The 21,080-nt window shown below is 36.2% G+C and overlaps 1 protein-coding gene across 3 annotated transcripts in view; it reads left to right on the forward strand.

Moving 5' to 3' along the window:
• The window catches only part of LOC126760138 (furin-like protease 2), a 395,670-nt gene that overhangs the window by 40,560 nt on the left and 334,030 nt on the right, over positions 1-21,080 (forward strand). The window lies entirely within an intron of this gene.

Below are 21,080 nucleotides of genomic sequence, written 5' to 3' on the forward strand. Positions count from 1 at the left end.
TAAATCCATTTGAAAAAGACACCGAAAGCGGCATGAATGGCACAGTAACCAAGCTCTTTCCATTTCACACGCAAAAAGCATATTCAACACTGTGGATGAAGAAACAATGAATTCTAAAAATAAATACAAAAAAAAAAGAAACTAAAGTTCCAAATAAATCCAAAGCCGACAAGAAAAGAGCAGTATAAAAAAAAATTGGCACAGCACTGAGCTAGTCAGTCAGAACCAACACAAATCCGTGGGCGGCACAAGGACGGTCTTAACAGTGAGGCGCTGTACAAATAACACGGAAATTGGTATTAAGATTTGCTATATTGTTGCTTTTGTTGCACACACGTGCGGACAAACACATCTATAATTACGTAAGGAGATTTGTAGATGAAGTACAAATAAGGATTTGGGTGTGAAGTGAAGGTTGTCAGGCACCAGCAAATGCTTGAAAGACGTTGCAGTTTCAGATTTTTTAGAAGTTTAGAACCTTTTATTTATGGATGTTTTAATTTTCTACAAATTGAGTTGCTTTTATGCTTCTAATATGAATAACATAATGGGTTCTCTTAATTCTAAGCCTTCTTAATTTAGCATTCAACGTCTGTTAAACCATCGGCTTAATATATAGTTGGACTAACGGATCCACTTAAAAAGTTTGATGTTGATTTCAGATGTAGTTGCTCGTTTTCAGAATCGTTCTAACAAGAACGCTTGGTTTTTGCATACAGAAGTTAAGTAGATCTTTTGAAAGAAGATTTCAGGTACCCGTTTTGTAGTATTGTGACTATTTCTCGATCTTATAACTCAACTTTTGCCTTAAAATAGTTAATTTTGGCCATTAAAGGAAGTTTTCTGCATGGATCTGAAGTTTCTAAAACTAGCTTACTTTTATATAACATTTTGGTGGATGTAACATCTAGAAGTCTACTGTATGTGTCTAAATGAATAATAACATTTTTCAGCTTAAAAAAGTTTAAGTTAAGAGCTTGTTGGAAAAACAGATGTCAGAAGATCATATAATTGCCAAAGAGCAGTTGAATCCTTACAGGATCTTGAGGTAAACACCCTACCTGTGGTATGGATGACTTAAACTAACTCGATCATAATAAAATATTTAATATTTAATGCACTATCTCGATCTCAAAGAACTGTCTCAAACCTATTGCACCATCTTGACCTCAATTTTATATCCAAAAGTACTATTAGTAATCCTCTCTGATTACAATTTTTTCTTGCATGCATATTTGCTACGCTGAATACTAAACAGCTTGCACCTTAAAGAATCAGCGTTAGTTAAAATCAGCTGACCGTTAAATCCACAGAGAATTGAGAATCCAACCTCCCGCTCTCAATCGTCGATACGGAATACTAACAGTATCAGTTACCATATGCATATGTAAGCATATGTTTCTTCTAATATCTATGTCAATATATAAATATATATAGAGAGAGAGAAAACAAACTGCCTTTACATTCTATTAAAGATTGCTAAGCGTGGATGCGTCGATATTATTGAATTATTTTATGATAATTTCTCTCTTTCATTCGAAGATACCAACGATGTATCGATATATGTATCCATATAAAGCAATTTGCAGTAAAATTTTAGTGTTATTTATTTTAGGCATTATTATTAATATTATTATTATTATTGCTTTTACCAAAAATAAATATAAATATCTTACCCCAAATACTATACCTGGTTACTTTTTGCTTGACTGAGTTCGCTATAATAAAATGGCTCTCTCCCACATGCGTGTAATAGGAATTTAGTCTGAACACGAATTTATTGTAATTCACTGCGGCACACCTCTCTCCATTTAACCATATTTCCGCCATTAGCTCAAGTGCACATTCACCTTTATGGCGGCTCATAATGAGTATTGGTGAGAAAATTGGTAGTTCTTAAGGTAAGCTGCCTTTCTCGGCAGTTGAGTGTACAAGAAAAAGTAAGCAGATGAGACAGCAGTAGATATAAATCTACTGATACTAAGTAACGGTAATTTACTAAATTTTTTTTTTTTTGCCAAAAAATAATCAATATATTTGGTACAAAAACCATTTTTGAGTGTCTTATCTTCGTTTTCTCATATTTCAAATATTCAAGAGGAGCAGAAAATTAAGCTTTCATTTCTTTCAAACAAAAGTCTAAATTTAGCTAGCAAAAAGTGCGCTTGTTCTCTTAATTCATCTACTATATAATACAAGTTAATATTGCTAAAAAAATTCATCATAAATTCATTAAACTCACGAAGTGAAAATTCATGAACTAATTCATTTTGATTCGTGATAATCACAAATAATTTGAATCCAAAATTCCACCGAGAGCACAACGTTAAAGCGAACTCACTCAATGGTTGCATGAAAATTGTATCTAACTAGCTTTAATATTATACAAAATTATAACTGTGTTTATATATTTTCATATCTATATATGTAAGGATATATATTCCACTCTATTTCCAAAAGCCAAGCAAATCTCTAAAGCAGAATTTAGATTAATATTTAAGAGTTAATGTGGACCATTACCGAATAATATGCACTAAATGTGCGCACATACTTACATATACTATAATTGTGACCTTCCCTGTAGCCAAAATGAAATCGAAATGATAATAAATTGTAAGGAGAAGAACACGTCATAGACCCTATACACTATACATACAAATGATAAGATTTTCAAACTGAATCGATTTACTGACTAAATAGCAGTCTATCTGTATTTACGTGAACTAGTCTTTCAGCTTTTGAGGTATCGATCTGAAATTTTGCACACATTATTTTCCCCGCAAGAAGCTGCTCATTTATAGAATTTCCTGTTCTGACTTATCGATCAAAATCAAGCCTTTGTGTGAGAGAAAAGATATCTTCACGATTTCGTCACAATTTGTGTTAACAATTTGGTACGAATTTCTGTCTTTTGATCGACACTCTCTTCAAACATGTTGTTCAGATGGAATTACTATAGCATTTAGAAGATTTTCAAAACAAGGCTTTGCAGACACATTCCGCCTTTAACACCACATTTTAGATTCTGTTGTATCTACCACAAACTCGGGTTTCTTAAACGTGAAGTTTAACATCCAAAAACATTCATAGAAGCTTTTTTAACACTAAACTCCAATTATTGTCGCTTCACAAACTCGAGTTTATTGAGAACGGAGTTTAATACAAAAACAAAATTTTTAGAACTGTCAAATAATAGTTTGCGTTTTACCACAAACTCGAGTTTCTCAAGCACGGAGTTTAACAAACTCGAGTTTCTTAAACACAGAGTTTAAATGGGTTTAAGGAAACGTCTTAACAACTAAATTTACACTTTTGTTGCTCCAAAAACTCGATTTTATTAAACACGTTTTAAACACCAAATTTTTGTTGTTCCGTAAGCTTGAGTTTATTAAATTCGAAGAACAAACAAATTTCATACATTATTACTCTAATTATTTTCGAGGTTACAGCAATGATAATATTTTGTTTTAAGGTTATTATAATTTTGTCAAATAATGGATCTTACATTGATCTTCAAATACTTGCTGAAGTTGAAGACAAATATCATAGGGACATCGTCAGTCACCAGTCACTGAAGAGTCAAAAAAATATTTAAAATATTACGAAAAACAAATCACAGATAATATTTAGTGAAAGTTTTCCTTTGGGGCACTCACTAATATCAACAACCAATGAAAATCAAGAGCACCGCAAAACAGCCGTTAAGGCCACAAAGGCGGGAGACAAACCAACACCACGTACGCAACATAAAAATGAAAATTAAAATTTAAAATATCTGGCTAACCTTAAAAAGCCGAAAAAGTCAACGTTACAGCAAGGCGATACTAACAAAAGGATATGCGAACTGAACCGCTTGCGACCCAAAGATAGGATAAACTCAAAATGGCGACGGGAGGATAGTAGAAAATAGCGAAAAAAGCGCAAAGCAGACAATGTCAAGCATTAGTGGTGAACATTAATGAGGGCGTGACGGCTGTACCCCCAGCCAACGCTAGCGAGAGCGGAAACGACGACAACTCCTTGTTTGCTTTGCGCCCAAACCGCGCTGGTTTAGCGAGTGAAGCACACAGAAACACAGCAAACATGCAAATATATTTTCGCAACATCAAATATGTATAAGTAACCACACACACACACACACACACACACTAAGACACCGATAATGACAGGACAAACAAGCGGCAGCTACAAGCAACATTGGAAGCGTGTCCTGCAAACCATTTTTTCGCCGTAAATAAGCAACAAAGTGGCAAAGATAATGCGCGCGACTCGGCGGAATGACGACAAAGAGGCGGCGGGGCAGAAAAACAAAACGACAAACAGTCAGTGGAAAGCGTAGCCAGCGTTAAGTAGAGGCATAGGGCGGTGGTTGGCGACAGGAGCCACAAGGCAGTACACAGACACTAGCAACCGAGGGCCAAGCGGTCGACAAGCGAACATGTCATGGCGTTGTAGCAAAAGATAGAATGCGCGGAATGAATGGTGCGGCAAACAGGACGGAGCTGCGCGTAAGGCAAGGCCAAGCGCATACTGATAATGCCAAAGTGCTTATATAGAATGGCGAGTCTAAATTTCAGAAAGCATAACTACACTGTAGAGTGTGTGGCAGGCGGCAGTGCGGAAAGCGTGTGCTGCCTGATATGAGTGCTTGCCACCGAGCTGACAGTCACATTAAATGTGGCAATCGCTATACTTTGTGCAAAAAGTAACTGTGTACCGAATATATCTACGCCAAAATTAGGTCGCAATGTTTGCGGGAATTAGCAGTGGCCAACGCTTCAGCGTCAACTGCATTTTATATGAAAATATTAGTACAAGTCGCTCGCCTTTTGGAGTGGTTTGCGAAACGCTTTCGCTACAACACACTCAACGCTTATTTGCCATGCTATCTCTCATGCTTTCACTTACTGCTTGGTTGTATTTGTAGTTGTGTTACTCAGCGACCGCAGCCGGCGATTAGGGCCACCAAGGATATAGCGCAACCGCAAAAACAACAAAATTACGAACTACCAAGCGTCGGCAATTATTTGTTGTTGCTACATACATATGTGTGTGCCACAGCTCGATAGCGGAGTCCATTTCAGTTATGTCAAGATATTTTTTTTTAATTTTTGGCGCTTTTCATATGTGTAATGGCACGACGACATTTCGTAGCGTATTTCATGAGCGTAAATGTGCGGTTTTGAGGCACAAACTTTCGCGACGCAAACGTATTTATAAAGTTTAGTGGTTACTAAATATCTAAATGAAGGATTATGCGCTTAGAGTCTAAAAAATGTGGGGATTTTAAACTTAGATTTCGGCTTATTAAATCAACATCAGCGCAAGTGTGCGCTCAAGTGATGAATTTGTGGGTTTTAATTAGTTATTAGCAAAAGTTGTATATTTCTTCAGCAGCAAGGAAAACTATATAGACCCTTTTGTATTTCTGACGAACTAAGATTAGTGCCAATCGATGTGTGTCTCACTCAATTTCTCCTAACACCAAAAGGCCATATCATGAGTTGCTCAAACATATTATAGTTTCGAAGTATTCATGAAATTTTCTTCCGACATTTTAGATAATATAATGCTAATTCCTTTGAAAGAAGACTATAAGAGTATTCTTCCTTCTGTACTAAAAATAACTCCTTACAATTTAAAAAAGGATTTTGATTTGCATTTGCTATGCTCCTTAAATGAAAAGAGGATAATCCCAATTTTCTAAGAATATAACCTCAATAAGACAAAAATTCGTGACTTATATTTTTCAACTCTCAAGACGTTTGCATAGATCAATTTCTTTCTTAAATTCACCTTCAACGCGAAATTTAAAATTGTGCTTGGTCACAAACTCGAGTTTATTAAACACGGAGTTTAACAAAGAGACACGTTTTTTAAAGTCGCCTTAAACCCCAAATTTAGAAATCCATTACGCCAAAAATTCGAGTTTATTAAAAACGTCTTAAACTCTACATAGAAATTTGTGTTGTTCCATAAACTCAAGTTTATTAAACACGGAGTTTAACCCAAAAAAAGTTCTAAGAAATGTCTTGACAACTAAAATAAAAGGTTTGTTGTCTCACAAACTCGAGTTTATTAGAATCGTCTTAAACACCAAATTAAAGTTTCTGTTGCTTCATAAACTCGAGTTTAGTAAACTCGGAGTTTGTTTGTGCAGTTTAACATAAAAAAAATGAGATCCGTCGTAAACACCAAATACATTTTTTAATGTTTCACAAACTCGAGTTTATTAAACCCGGAGTTTAACGAACAAAAAATTTTCTTAAACTTTCCCTAAACAACAAACATAAAACATAAAAAAGTTAGATCCGTCTTAAACACCAAATAATTTTTTTTATTGTTTCACAAACTCGAGTTTATTAAACCTGGAGTTTATTTGCGGAGCTTAACATAAAAAAATAATTTAGTACCGTCGTTAAACACCAAATAAATTTTTATTGTTTCACAAACTCGAGTTTATTAAACCGGAGTTTTTCTTAAAACATAAAAAACTTATTAAACACCAAATAATTTTTTTAATTGTTTCACAAACTCGAGTTTATTAAACCCGGAGTTTTACCATCGTAAACACAAAATAAATTTTTTTATTGTTTCACAAACTAAACAACAAATTTCGGATTTTTTCTGCTACAAAAAAACATAAACTTTTAACTCCAGTTTGCGGCCCTATGTGAATGCTTTAAAAGAGAGATACCAAAATGTTCCATATTTTCCTAAAAAGTTTCAGAATGTTAAGACTTGCTTTATCCCAACCTAACTCCAATAGGGTTGTATAACCTCTGAAATGTATTCTTCCTTAAAGCAAACTATCTTGAGCGATTTATTCTTGGAGCTAAGTATATTTTCTACACAAATCCAGACAACGCTTATGTTCAAATATACTTTGAAACAAACCAAAATCAATCAGATATATGCTCTATGATATTCGGAACTTAGTAGATCAGAGACTATTGCCAGACTAATAAAAAACTAATAATTTTACTGCCTAAATTAAGTTTTGAATAAAAAGTCTCATGTCCCAGGCCGACTTATCCTTCATTAAACTGCCTTCAAATGCGACGTTTCATTTCTTCTACTGCTAAATCTTCCATGCCCGCTTCTAAACTTTAAATGCCTCTTCAATTATAATTAAGGCAAATGAATTACCACTATGCTGGTCCGAAGTATCCTTGAGCTTATTAAGTTGGCTTTTATTCAACGTCAATGTCGCTGAAAGTCATAGAATTGACAATAATGCGGTGGCGCTAAAGAACAATACAAAACAATACAAAAAAGCGCCACAACAATCCTATTGTAACCTCAGCACTAAAGCCAAGCACCAGAAGCACCAGCAGCAGCAACTAGAATAATGACAACAACATCCTTGAATTCGCTTATTGTCTGCACTTTTTAATGCCAATTTTGTGTGGAAAGTTTGAATATGCCCTCTTAGAGTTGGTGCTTAAAGCTGACCCGCTGCTTCTGCTTTTGTAGATTGCGCTCATTTCACTTTTCGCGTTTGGTTTGGTGGGACGAAAAATTTTACTTAACAGACAATGCAACGCGGTTCGTGGCTACCAGTGTTCCATTTTTGGTACCCGGGGTCATATACTGCGCTTGAGTATTGTAGTTATGTGGGACTAGGTGATTGGTAGCTCAAGGAGTTCCAGAGTTCAAAGCTTTTATCGAGAACGTCTCATGTATATACTAAGCTAGTTGTAAATACTAATAAAGCTCGTTTATTTCAGGCTGTGACCGTTTTCCCCTGTGTATATCTTAAAAATCTTAAAATCATCTTGAAAAAGATGAGTCTTGAGTTTGAGATGAGTCTCTTTGATATTTAGAGTGGAGTTCTTTGGTATATCATGGTCCGAGGATTCTAAGAATGGAAAAACTACGTTGATACTCGTATAGAACCCCTTCTTCTATGTATAATATATATCCTTGACCGAAATTTTTCCGCTTTATAGAAAAATTCTATTGCGCTCGCTATAAGCCACCTTACTCGCTTACTTAATTTTTTTTGCCCACATCTTTACTGTCCTTTTCTTGTGTGAAAGCAGCTAAGTGCAAGCGTGTGGTTGGCTATTTTGGCGAACGCTAGTTCCACACTAAAAAGGCACCAAAGGACACCAAGTATAATGATGTTGTTGGCATTCGAATTTGTTGGCGCAGGCAGTGCAGCACAAAAAATCGGAACTAAAGAGCGAAAACCAAAATGAAAAGAAGAGCCAAGTGCTAAGTGCTGGCGGGGTGCTTGCATGGCGGTCGATTTTGTCTGTAAGAAAAATCCCTTTTGCTTTTAACGAATTTCTGCCTTTTTTGGTCACTTTGGCTTTGTAGTAGAATACTGGTATAGATATGTGTGCATGTGCCCTGAGTGACAGCAAACGTTTTTCACTTTCGCCTGCTCCTTTCATTATTAAGCTTTTGGCATATGTATATGTATGTGTGGTTGCTCCTCTTCAACTTGCGGTTTAGTTATAGCCTAGGCCACCAACTGACAGCACGTTGACAGCGGAGCCAACAGCGTACACCGTCCGCCAAATGCGACGAGTGAAGTATACAAAGCCAACGACAGCTAGGGTGACAGCGATACAAACCAGACGTGGACACGAACACCAACACGAGGACAGCGGCTTTTTATAGTGCTCATAAAATTTAAAAGGATGCAATGCGCGCTTACACGTACAGGGTAGTAATAAGTATGAATTACTTACAACAGCAACGCTAAAATGTGCTTAATGACATGACAGCCAAGTATGTGTAATATTTTATGAGCTCTTAATTTATTTGAATACTTTTGTCATTACGGCATATAGTGTAAGTATCGCTGATTTGTGGTAAGTAATGTTTTATGCGTTGAAGTCAGAACTGCTAATACGAGTAGATGGTGTTAGTTGCGGCTAAGAACGTACTTAACAATATTTATTTATTAAAAATAAAAGCGGAATTATTCTGTCAAATGTCGACTTGTCATTGTCACTTATAAAACTTACTTACTTCAGCCGAGGTAGTTATTTCAGGATCCTACACTCGCGGACGATTCGATTTGAGCTTAAAATTTCTCTTCCCTTGTGATCTTCATTCTTTCTTAGCGAAAAAGTAATAATTAGTACTAAGCAGAAGTGAAAGCTCTTTAAAAGCTCGATGAAAGCTCCCTAAAGAGGTCGGAAATTTTAACGATCTTGCTCTATGAAAGCTCTTGATGGGGTTTAAAATAAGTCTTTAATCTTTTTTTAAGAACTTTCACAATAGCTTCTGATCTCGTTTAAGAGCTTTCACCGAGCTTTCACTCAAGCTGATTTGCAACATAAAAGTCAATATATTATTCTGTCGATCTTGCTTAATGAGCTCTTTTTTCAAGAACTTTCTCAATACTTCTATTTAAGAGCTTTTAAAGAACTTTCACTGAAACTGAGTTCATATATATATCCTGGCGATTTTATACAACGAAAGCTCTTGAGCTCTTTTTTAAAAACTTTCACAATATCAGTGATTTCAGTTTTTAAGAGCTTTCACCGAGCTTTCATTAAAGCTGAGTTCTGATAAGTTTTTGGCTACAATGTAAAAAAAGCCATTCCTAATAATTATATTTAGTAATTTTAATTGCTCAACTTAAATTTAAAGTATTGCTGAACAAAAATGTTAAAAGCTTTCACGGAAGACTCTCACTATAACAGTACCAGCTTTATATAGTAAAATGTGCTCGAAATATATTACTAAACAATTCCTCCATGATTTGATGGCATTTATATATTTGAAAAAAAAAGATCATAACAATTTCTATATACATGAGCCACAGACTCTACAAATCTTAATTTTTTAAAAATCTGGGAAAGTCGAAAAATGTAATGCCAAGCATACAGATTTGGAAAATGTGTGGCATAGAGTTGCTGTTAACAAAGCGTTGTCCGAACTGAGGTCCAACTTTCTCTTTAGAAATATTGATCTTAAAATTGTATTCTCTAAATTTTATAAAATATTTTTTATATTTTTTTCCAACATCTTGGGCTTTCATTAAAATTTTCAAAAACTCTCTAATTTCTGACCTGAAATATATTTTTGAGTGCGGCGAAATGTAGGCAACACTCGAAGCTATATAAATTTAGCATACATTTAGGGGAAATCATAAAACTATCAATAATTGGTCTACAATATTTGTAATTTTGAATTAAGCAACTCACGAGTAACACATATGTAGCGCTCTGGGCTACATGTCCTCCAAGATACAACACTTAAATATATCAGCTAATAATTTTTAAAGTATAACAATTGGTTTCCTGCTCCTGTTGCTCTGTCAGCTGCCGCGTACACATTAAAGTGCCATTAGAGGACATTTTAAAAGCCTTTATAAACATACATTTTATGTTTTCATGCCACACGCACATAAAATCGCACAAATACAAGCACATATCTGTGTATGTACGCTTGTCAGTTTTCATATCGCCGCCGGCATAATCTGGTGGTCTCTAATTTGCAGTTGAAAAACAATTACCATGTCACAAAACAAAACATAATTATGCACGCCATCTCCTCACAGGGACGCATAACAACACACACTCACGAGATTTTCGTGTATGAGGGTTTGCACGCCTAAAAGGCTGCAACGAAATTTTCCACTTTGCGACCCAACACTTGTTTTATGGGTTCTGCCTTTTGTTTGTTTATGCTTTGCATTACGACAGCCTTCGGCAACATAACTGTAAATTAACATATTTATCTGTGTACGCGCTGGTTGTTGTTGGGCACAGCAATAATTTTATTAATATTAATAGACACAGAATGCAGTTAAGATGGCCACATTTTACGATAGCCAAAAGATGCCCCTGTGGGATGACTCTGCGTTTGTCCTTTGCTCTCCAGCTGCTCCTAAACTGTATATACATAAATATATAATTATGTATACGTGTGTATGTGTGGGTCAAGCGTAGGAAAGTATGTGCGCGCTTTGTCTTTGAGGAAAAAAGCTGAAACCGTAATATTTTTAATGCCTTAAATAAGCTATCCTGTGGCATTACAAACTTGTAATTAAGTATGCTACCAACAGCAGTGGCGCTGAGTAGCACGCTGGGCTGGGCAGCAGCTTAATGATTTTCTTTCTTGTTGGCTATAACTTAAGTTCGTTTGTGCTCGCATTTGGCTCCTTCCAAGTTTTTGTTACTTTCCATTTTTTTTATCTTACTTTTCGCTATTTGATGGCCCTTTCTTTTGGTCGGTTTGTGTTGGCAGCCAGACTGTGGTCGCTATCCTTTCACGCTGACAAGGATTTTAATTTGAAAGTGTGAAATTTTAATTAAGCTGCTTTTAATTTTAAATCAACCACGCCATCCTTATATGCTTACAGTTTGGTGGAAAATTAGTGCATTCTGTGTTTTGAATGTTGCTAATAAACGGAAGGACACTGCAGACAGTGTATATATGCATTTATTGCGACTAGAGTAGTCATGTTTTGAAGAAATAAAATTCATATTCTAAAAGCAGTTCGACTGCAGCAGTATCCAATACAATTTATTTAATACTTCTTAATAATTTTAATAATTGTGTCTTCGGAATTGAGAATCAAACAAACAATATATGTTTCCTGAAAGCATTGAAACTTTAATGCCTTAATTCCTCCGAATATCAAAATTCTTTCAGTCACAGCTCTGTCACAGTTCAGTACCGAAATCGACATATGTTCACCTTCTTGTTTTATTTTTAAGCCGGAAAATTATATGTTTAATACGATCTGAAAATTCTACAGAGAGCTAAAGTAATTAACTTTAGAAGAAATCGACAATAGTATTTATAGTCATATATTAAAATTGGCAGAGTTCCTTTTTTGCGAAACTAAAGCTGAAAATAATAGAATCATATCAAAAACGCTAATCGCATTGTGTATTTTTTATACTCTCGCAACAAAGTTGCTAAGGAGAGTATTATAGTTTTGTTCACATAACGGTTGTTTGTAAGTCCTAAAACTAAAAGAGTCAGATATAGGGTTATGTATATCAAAGTGATCAGGGTGACGAGTAGAGTTGAAATCCGGATGTCTGTCTGTCCGTCCGTCCGTCTGTCCGACCGTCTCTCCGTCCGTCTGCCCGTCCGTCCGTCCGTCCGTGCAAGCTGTAACTTGAGTAAAAATTGAGATATCATGATGAAACTTGGTACACGTATTCCTTGGCTCCATAAGAAGGTTAAGTTCGAAGATTGGCAAAATCGGCCAACTGCCACGCCCACAAAATGGCGGAAACCGAAAACCTATAAAGTGTTTAAGCTATAAATAAAGATATTTAAGTTAAATTTGGCACAAAGATCGCTAGGGAGGGGCATATTTGGACGTAAGAAAAAAGTTTTTTATACATATCTCGGAAACTACTATAGTTATGTTAACCAAACTCTACAGAGTCGTTTCCTTCAGGCATTTCCATATACAGTTAAAAAATGGAAGAAATCGGATAAAACAAAAAGTTAACCGACTAACAAAAAACGTCAGAAACACTAAATTTTACAGAAGAAATGGCAGAAAGAAGCTGCACCCAGGCTTTTTTTTAAATTGAAAATGGGCGTGGCGTCGCCCACTTATGGACCAAAAACCATATCTCAGGAACTACTCAACCGATTTCAATGAAATTCGGTATATAATATTTTCTTAACACCCTGATGACATGTACGAAATATGGGTGAAATCGGTTCAAAACCACGCCTTCTTATGAATTCCATCTGATGCCTTCTCTGTTAATATATATTACAATAAAAATTGTCGTGATCGGACTATAACTTTTCCTTATATCGAACAAGAAGAATTCAGTGCCTAACCTAACCTAACCTAATTTTTCACCGAAAATATCAGGAAATCTCTAATCAAAGATGTTTTCAAAAATCATTGTTTCATGCTCGCAATAAAGTTGCTAATAACGGCATCTCGATTATCACTTTATCATGCGAGAGTATAAAATGTTCGGTGACACCCGAAGTTAGCCCTTCCTTACTTGTTACAAGTAAAAATAAGTTATTCGGTACCAAGTCAGGACTATAGGCTGGATGACTAATCAAATCGATGATTTAAGTGCTCAAAAATGTAATTGTTTCAATCGATGTTTGAGATCTCGATCTTCAGTGGTTAGTTTTTTTGATTTTTTAGAAGACATTTGGCAAACAAATGGTTGCATACCATTCACAATTGTCAAACTTTGCGATAAAGTTGTGAGTTGCCAGACTGCAATACTAGGGCTGCCAAATCCCATAATATTAATGGCAACCCAGCCTTCATTCGAAAGACAGGGCTACTGCACTTCGTTTTATTTGTTCCAATTTGTAATTTTTTTTATCAAAATACTACAATCCGATTGTGTATAAAGAATATGATCACCAAATTTTTAGAGGACTTTTAGTTTGCCTTCAATTCGGTACTACTCGCTTTTATCGAAAACAAAGACAGGTATTATCTGTCGTTGTCGCTGGTATAAGCAACGAAATATATTTCAGTGCCTTTATACAGAGTTTGTCCGGAAAGAAATAAGAATGATTTTCTTCCGCCGCGACTGGACTTCGGAGTGTATGCGCACCGACTGGATTCGGTAGAGGGCTTTCCTAGCTAACGAACGAGCTGCGAGTCAGTTGTCTCCGAGCACCTGGAGAGTCAAGACGAAAATTTTGCTGGACGTGCTTCTGTGAGTGGTTCTAACCGAAAATGCAGCGTTCGTTAGAGCAACGGTAGGCGAATAAATTCTGTACCAAGCTCGGTGAATCTGCTGCGGAGACGTTTGATATGATCAAGCAGGTTTACCCAAATGTTACTTTAGCAAGAAGTGGTGTGTTTTGGTGGCACCAAGCCTTTTTGGAGAGCCGGGAAGAGGTCCACCATGAATTTGTTCCTCCTGGAAAAAACGTCAAAGCCAAGTTTTACGTGAAAGTCCTCAAGAGACTCAAACGAAAGGTTAATCGGGTCCGACAAGACATCGCAGTCGATTGGATTTTGCACCACGACAACACCCCGGCTCACAGCACTTTTCTTGTGAACCGCTATCTAACTAAGGTCGGCATCCCAACTCTTCCGCAGCCCAGATGTGGCCCCGGGTTTTTTTTGTTTCCTTCCCTGAAAAGGCCGATGAAAAGCAAGCATTTTAAAACGATAGGGGAGATCCAAGCAGAATGAGATGAGATTTCCTTCCGCGACGCTTTCAATGCTTGGAAATCCGCTGGCAGCGCTGCATCGACGCATAAGGAGCCTTTTTTGAAAGTTTTTAAAAAATTTTAACGATTGGTTCAATACATTTTTTTACATCTGTATCGTTATGTATATTTTTACCAAACAAGCGAAAGTTATGCAGCGTGATTGGGAAAATAACTGATATTGTTTTTATGTATATATTTAATGTAAATTTTCTTTTCAATACTGTACCTGAGTACCTTCATTCCTGCACTCTCATTTTGTTCTCATATAATGTCCTTTAGGCTTACTTTGGGTCGCGTTACAGTCAATACTTGACATTAACAAAAATTAATCGAATTTTCGGTTAGGCCTAATTTTCATAATTCAGTTTCACAGATGACAATCGCGATTGGAGGTCACAATATAATTGAGTATTAATGCTTTCGAACTTTTTTGTTTTGAAGTAAATGAGTTTTAACCAGCAAAAAGAAAATAGAGAATATAAAAAATCAGAAATTCAGAAAAGGTTAATAATTGTGCATGATTTTTGGCTTCAAAATTTGAAACGGAATAATCAGATGCTATGCAGCTCTTTTCTATAATCAAGAGAGCTTGAGGGAGAACAAGGTGGAGCGAGAGAAGTACGGGTGAAGAAAAGAAAGTTACAGTACAACAAGTTCACCACAATAGCCACATAAATTACGCCAATAAGCCAAGATAATAGCTTAGTCGACAACCTCAAACATACATACAATCTCAGCCACAAACACATATTCGTGAACAAAAAGGTTAACATAATAACGGCCAACTAGAAATGCATGCTGAAATCCAAACAACAATTGCAACTGCCAGCTAATAAAAGAATTAAATGTGGAGAGAAAAAGTCAAGCGCAATGATGAAACCACAAATTCTATTGTTGCCATGAAATTTCATTTGATTGCCCTTTGAATGCGTGCAGAATATTTTAATGAGCTGTGTTAAGCAAGCCAAGTAATCAGGGCAGCCAAAGAAATGCTTTGTCGAAATCACACAACACACATTTACCACATGCCGCATGCCACATGCGTATGCTACATGCCACATACAACTAACAGCGGTCATATTGACAAAGAAACACTCGACTAAGGCGAATAAATGAGCGCTCACAAAAAGTGTGCTATTATTATTATTAGCATGTAAGGATATGTGTGTATATGAATTTGTGGGAAACCATTGTACATGCATTGCATACTTATAGGCGCCTTACCTGGTTGACTGCGTGTGCTGTGTGACTGGTGTGTGGTGTCATTCTCACTTGTGGTGGCACAATATAGCGCTTGCTACTTGTTTGCATTTCCAGCGAATTTCATCACCTCCTTTGTACTGTTATTTCATTTTTGTGGCTTTACATTTGATTTGATTGTGCTTTTGATAAAATTAATGGCATAGTTGAGATTGTGGCTTTCAGTGTCGATATCATAATAGCTTATAGAATATATTTTAGGTTTTTTTTTCAACTTTAATGTTTTATAAAACCTTTTTTAATGTTATTTTTTCTTTACAGGTAAACTACATGTTCTCAATTTACTGAAAAATGCGTAAGTTGAAACTGAAATATTCGTAAAAATTTTATTTGTCACTTGATTATTTTAACTTTGAAGTTTAGTAATCGTAAATAAGTATTTAAGGTTAACATAAACTTATTAGTATATAATAATGTCAAAGAGCTTTGATGACAACTGAAATCATAGGGGAGTATTTGGTATAATTTAAATTATCATTATTTCAATTGCAAATCAATTTATGCCTACTTTTTCTGAATAATTTAAAGTTGGACAATCTGCACTTCTCTCTGTAAGTCTCTGACATTAAACGACATCTACTTCTGATATCTCCTTGCAGTCTTCATGACAATGAAAACTGATTTCGTTAGAGTTTCTAACAACCTCTCTTCTGCAGGCATTACAACATCGTCATCTGTTTTAGCGCTAGTTGTAAATTAGTGCTGGATATACTACAATTATTTTCGTGTTTAATTTACCTCAGACAAATAGCAAAAGCGCTCACGAGTTCTCTTAGAATTGACCTCATTTTTATCTGAGCCTGAAAGGAACCAATAATCTTGGCGATGCTTATTCTGATATTTAGCTAGTTTATATCTGCAATAGTATTCAGTAGAATCAATCAGAAGAATTGTCAAGTTGTTGACACTAGTCTTAACCATCTAATTTTGAAACACAACCACCTTTTCAGTGCTCACCAGATTGCTTCGAAGTGTTCTTAGATAGATAGGTAGTAAAGAATGAGTTTTTGCACTGCGATCTACGGGCTATTGTGCCCTTCCCATATCACAAATGTCACCAAGGTCCAGCATCTTGAACAATTCCGGGGGTCTGCTGGACGCGACTGAGGTAATGTGATCCCTGTATACGAAGATGGGCATTTAGCCTGTTTCTGCAAATTTCTGGGCAATCCAGAATCAGGTGTTCTGTGGTTTCCCCTTCCATGTCGCAGAATTGGCTGTTTGCGCAAGAGACTATGCCCATATTGGACAAATGCTTCCCTGTATAGAGCGTGACAAGAAGGCGGAAATTGTCTCCGGGGAGGTTGATAATTTCCTTAAACCTTGCGGGGTTGTACTTTCCTAGAAGCAGCTTGGTATGGCGCATTCCTGCTGCCTGCTGCCAATGTCGTTCTCTCCCCAATCTCTTCACCGTGTGGAGCAATTCTTTTATTGTTCGTCGGTCAGCTCATTGCCGCTACCCCTTTATGCCCTGGCACCCAGATGAGGTGTACTCGGTTGCACACTAACAGGTGGTTCAGACTTCCTATAAACTCCTCCACCGCCGCTGGACTGTCACTAAAAACGATTTAAACTCATACGCAAAGAATGCCTTTAGTGCCGTTTGACTGTCGCTAAGTATGGCGATACGCTGGTTGCAATAGTTGCGGTGGAGATTAAGTTTCGCCCGCTGACTTTTAGCAAAGACTTCTGCTTATAAGATGCTCGGAAAACGTCCCATCAGTATGGATAGTTTGGTATGCGGTCCCACAATGCCTGCTCTAATGGCTTCCGCTGTTTTCGAGCCGTCAGTGTTGAAGTGTCCGTAATGAATACCGATTTTATTTGAGGCCGAAAAAAGCCGATGATACTGGCGGCGCTCTTCGTAAGGCCTGATTACCAGATTTAACAGCAGTCAAACAAAGAACGAGTACTTGCCTAGCTGTCGAACTGCCTGATACTGTTTGTGACCACCTGGCTCTTAAATCCACTCATCGATCCTAGATAGTGGTTAATGACTTCCCTGACTCTGATTTCATAGCTACCAGTGAAATTAGTTTACCTTCCGGAAGGCCTGTCAGGTTTTGCTGCTGAGAGCTACAATTGCTTTTTAAGAAGCCTCTTTACTACCTTTTGTGGTTGGTTCTATCATTTCTGAACTGAAATGCTGTAGGTATTTAGCTTCATTAGAATAATTGCAGAATATGCTCTCTTTTATTGGTCGTTCGGAAAACTCGTACTGTAAACTTTTTTTGCTTGAAATGCTTGGGTTTTGGTGCGACAGTCTGTTTACACTTTTGAACTCAAAACTGGAAGAGAAAAGTGTTTTTGGATGAAGCGCCCAAAATTGATGCCGTTGTTCATGTTTCAGTAGCGTTTGTCACCAAATCAGAACAGGACAATGCAAATATCTTCAAATGGGCTTCGTATTGTTAAATGAGTTAATTTTCACCCCGTTATTTCTTCTTTTAATACTTTGAACATAACGATTCAGAAGATTATCTTCCCCAAACTATTCTTTAGAGAAATTATTAACCGACAGCCATCCCACTTGGATAAAAAGTGCTAGTCTCGCCTCTGTAATGCTTTTAAACTGCGTAATAAACTTCCACTTACTTTTAAATACTCTGAAGTTTCCAAGTAACTCACTACACCCAATCTCTAAACTCTGGATGAAACGCAACATTGAGCATTTAGGCAGCAATTTCTTACACAAAAATTGTAGAAACTTCTAGACAAGAATTTATGTGTCTGGCATAAAAAATTTTCAGGCTAAACCTTTCTATTAGCAAACACATACACGCACACATTCACACATGCAAACCGTTTAATTTCTCTGCCGTCAGAGTTACTTTATATGCCGAGCACAACAGTCAATTATGGCGTCTCTCACAATAGACCTTGGTCGTCCGAATGGTCTGTTTGTGGGGCCCGCGCTCGACTCGGCGTGCCGCTGCAGCAGCGCTTCTACGTATGACGACGGCCACGTCTATGTCTTACAAAATTTACGGTTACAGGGTTTTCCTTTTCATTAGACTATTATTTTGGTTGTTTCTTTTGATTTGCTTCCCTTTGTACGCGGCAATTATTTGTGAGAATTTGCTTTCTTCTGTTATTTTTGTGTTTTTTGTGCTCGCGTGTGTGCTGCCCGTTGTTGTAAGGTTGCGTTTTGTTTTGACGCCGTCAAGACGCCAGTGTTTGCATACAAATGATATAGTAGCGTAATATGTAATTGTGAGTATACATATGTATGTATATGAATGTAGCCGCATACAGACTAATGTTAGAGGTATTAATTTTATGTGGAATGTTTTTGGTTCTTGTTGTACTTGCGGCATATATGAAGATAGCTTTATGGCTATTCCAATATTCCGTGCTTCTGCGTGTCAGAGATTGTTTTTGTTGTAATCATTACTTCTTCACTTGTGTATTTATATGTATGCGTAGTTGAACTGCGAAGCTTTCGGCTTATTTGGTGTTAAGCATTTCTTGGATCTCGCGTATTTTTTACCTCTGAGGTAGTTGACCCTTTCATTTCAATTTTTTTAATATGTGATGTGAATAAATTTTTTTTTTAAATTGTATTAGTAAATATTTCTAAACACCTGAAATAAAGTTGTTTTTATCTGATTATATTTAATCCGGACCGGCAAGATAGTTATATTGAAATTTGAGGAATGCACTGATCTATTGTGCCATCGCTTCGTTCATGCCAGTGAAATCAAAATGGCTTCTTAAAGCTCTTTTTCCACTGGATTTAATTTCCCGAAAGCCTGACATCTTCTTGCGATTGTGGGCCATACTCTTTTTCTGAAAAGTACGCTTAGTTTCTTGAACTGTTTTGTATCGAACTCTCTCAGAAACTTGTTGTCAGAGACGGTTTTTACTGGCCATTTCCTGTTTCCATAAATTCTCTCCTAGAGTATGGGGGACCATAGCGAAGTTCCGGCACCAATGAATTCTGCACCTATGAAGAAATTGCACAAAGATGGTGTCTTACCATTCACTTTTCCTGTCCAGTACGTCTTTCAGCCCCGTTCCAAAATAAATCTGTATTAGTAATGTCCGTCCATCTCTGAAGGAAATAGTGCTCAACGGTAAACTCTCTCAAAGTGGAAAACACTGTTTCGGTGGTTATGATGCTCTGTTCTTACCATACATGATAAGAGCAGGTATATTGATCGATGAAAAATTTTTTTCTTTCTCCACAACGACATAGTGCGAACTGAGGTCCAGAATCACCTACAGTGGTTGATTACCTGCCTGGCAACAAAAAATAAGAACATTCTTACCTATTTTATTACGAAGTCTTTATTAAAATTTTCAAAAAAGACAGTTGAGCCCATATTTCTATGCCAAATCTTAATCCCGGTGAAAAAACACGCTTTTTACAATAATTTTTTTTTCATATAAGAAATGAAATATTTTTTTAGAATTGTTTATTCTATAAACACACACTATTAACAAAGAAATTCTGAATTTTTTAGAAAAATGTATTTTAAACTCGGCCATTGCGACTTCATTTCCGGTGATCCCTCGGAAAAAAGATGCGCCCGCGTTGGCAGGATAACTCCTTACAAGATCAGTGAAAAAATACGTGTTTTTGTTAAAACCTTAACTTCGAACTTGAACAAAGGAAAAAACAGAAAATTGGATTTTTCGCTGACATTTTTACAAAAAAAAAGAAGAAAATTTCGCCACATTTGTTTTTCAAATAATTGTAATCGAAAAAAATCCTAGATGACAATTTTCAAGGCTCTCTTAGCGCTTTGAAAATACAAATTTATTTATAGCTTGGCTGAACCAGATCTTAGCTATTCCTTACATGTTTCCAATGTTTAGAAATATTTTGAATATATCAAGAAATTATTTTGCACTTTGTTATCCACAAAATGTTTAAAGTCTTCATATTTTTTAAAATGAACTACATAAAATTGAAAACTGATATTCATGCATTATGGCTTTAATAATTGAAAATATTAGCCACTTCATTATATTAGATAGCTAATTGATTAAATATGTATGTATATACCTGCATATCTATATTATATAAGAACATATTTAAATAAATAAACATGTCTAGTACTAGCACTCTAATTCATATCCGCTCTCACATCGACAAGTAGCCTTTTTGAGTATTTAAATGTATTTTTTTATTTCTTCACTACTTTTAATTCAAGATAATTACCACAACGGTGTTGCTAAATAAACTCGTTTGTTTTTGTAATTAAATTCTGCTACACACTTACCAGCTTCTAGCCAAGAAAAAGGAAACAATTATCCATAATTGTCTAGTAATTGGTTAAAAAACACTCTGTTGTCTGGTTATATTATACAAAGTGCGACATACAATTCGGTGTATCGTATAAACAAAAGAAAAAAGAAAAAGCTTAAGGTGCGAGCAATGAACGCTCATTGACCAACTAGCGCTAATTAGCACCAGCTTTTCAGCGGTTAAGCGCCAAAATTAGAAACTACAACGTTACCTTGACACCGCTGGCGCGCTGACTAAATTTTTTGTTAACGCATGTGTACCAACAAGTTAAAAAACAGTCTCTTAATACAATTATAGACAGCAATTACCTTTCGAGGCATATATTTTATTTTACCTCTTTTTTATTACAAATTGGGTTTTTTCGGCCACAAAATTTAATCTCGTTGTGCTTGACTAATGAATGCTTACAACTGTTGCAATGTTT

Source organism: Bactrocera neohumeralis, chromosome 5 (genome assembly GCF_024586455.1).
Source record: "Bactrocera neohumeralis isolate Rockhampton chromosome 5, APGP_CSIRO_Bneo_wtdbg2-racon-allhic-juicebox.fasta_v2, whole genome shotgun sequence".
Lineage (NCBI taxonomy): Eukaryota > Metazoa > Arthropoda > Insecta > Diptera > Tephritidae > Bactrocera > Bactrocera neohumeralis.